This window comes from Talpa europaea (assembly GCF_964194135.1).
Source record: "Talpa europaea genome assembly, chromosome: 8".
NCBI lineage: Eukaryota > Metazoa > Chordata > Mammalia > Eulipotyphla > Talpidae > Talpa > Talpa europaea.
This window is the reverse complement of record NC_140075.1, coordinates 84488160-84489766: the sequence shown is the minus strand read 5'-3', so window position 1 is coordinate 84489766 and position 1607 is coordinate 84488160. Positions and strand designations below refer to the sequence as shown.

Sequence of the window (1607 nt, the reverse complement as noted above, 5' to 3'; positions counted from 1 at the left end):
TGGAAAATAAATAATGATCGATGACCTAAACCACACCATCCAGCAACTTGACTAGTTGACAGCCTGGGAATACATATTCTTCTCAAGTGCATGTGGAACAGTCACCAATCTAGTCCATATACCTGAGACATAAAGTAAGCCTTAATGTTAAGAAGTAGAAGCCACACAAAATATGTTCTCAGATCATGATGAAGTTCAACCAGAAATCTACAATAGAAATATTGCTGAAAATTTCCCAAATGTTTGGAAATTAAATAACAAACTCCTAAATAAGTAACCCATGGGTCGAAGAGGACATCTCAAAGGAAAGGTAAAATGCATCTGTGTGAAGCTGAGTGTTGTGGAAGGGAAGGTGTCAAGCCCACCAGTGATATGCTAGCAGGAGCCAGGCCCCAATGCCCTTCCGTGAAGAACGCACATGACATGTGGGGATGGGGGATGAATCTCAAGCAATTGAAGTATGGGTTGGACATGGAGGGTGGAGTTGCTGTATGAAGAACATTTGGAGTCCCTGTGGCATCATTCCCAGCTCTGCTAACCAGCTTTTCTTTTCCTAAATGCTCTGCTTTAAAGAATACAGTCAACTTCCTCTTTTTCTGGCTGGAATCTGGAGGGTGTGGAGAGAGAAAGAAGGTTCCTCCTGTGCCAGAAACCCTTAAGAAGAAGTGAAAGAATTTCCCAGAGCTGAAGATCAAGCACCTAAGTAAGCTTATCTGTGAAGGAGCTAAGCACTCTCACAAGGAATATAGGCAGATGTGCAGATCTGAGATTTGAATGGCTAGATGGCATGAAAAGCTGGCAATATCTGTGTACCTGTGGAACCCAAATTGGCATTTGTCACCAGGTCAGAAATAACAGTGGTGTGAGCCCAAAGATCCAAAAGGTGTCACAGCTTCTTTGCCATCTCTAGATCTTCAATGACACCATTGTTAAGCTCAACAAGGCTTCAGTTAACATGTTGAGGATTGTGGAACTATACATTGCATGGAGTCTCCAAACCCTAAGTCAGTACATGAATTGATCTATAAGTGTGGCTAAGGCAAAATCAGCAAGAAGTAAATTGCCCTAACAGATAATGCATTGATTGCTTGATCTTTTGCTAAATATGGCATCATAGGTATGAGGATCCAATTCATGAAATCTGTACTGTTGGAAAATGCTTCAAAGAGGCAAACAGTTTCCTCTAACCCTTCCAGTTATCTTCTCCAAGAGGTGCAATGAAGAAGAAAACCACCCATTTTCTAGAAGGTACAGATACTGGCAACAGGGAAGACCAGATCAACAGGCTTATTGGAAGGATGAACTAAGGTGTGTACCATAATTGTTTTTGTAATCTAGTCAGTAAGTAGTAACTGCTTTCAAATTGAAAAAGCAAAACAAAACAAAACACAGTCAACTACACATTCCTTTTGTTTGTTTGTTTTTGAAAGATTCATTCTTTACTCATACAAGAACTGGGGTATAGGCCAGAGGTGTGGGCATGATGCGATTCACCAGAGACAGAGTGGGGAGCAAAACAGGCAGATACACTGCTGAGGGAAGAAGCAAGTGAGACAGGAGAGGTCTGCTGCACCATGTGGGTTAGTTCCCTGGCTAGGGATCAAACT

At 41.8% G+C, this 1607-nt stretch overlaps 1 pseudogene across 1 annotated transcript; it reads left to right on the top strand.

Moving 5' to 3' along the window:
- Positions 1-280: 280 nt before the first annotated feature.
- Positions 281-1307, top strand: LOC311175398 (large ribosomal subunit protein uL30-like; annotated as a pseudogene). Its single transcript has 2 exons — positions 281-310; positions 742-1307. The product of its transcript is annotated as a large ribosomal subunit protein uL30-like (transcript).
- The last annotated feature ends 300 nt before the right edge of the window (positions 1308-1607 follow it).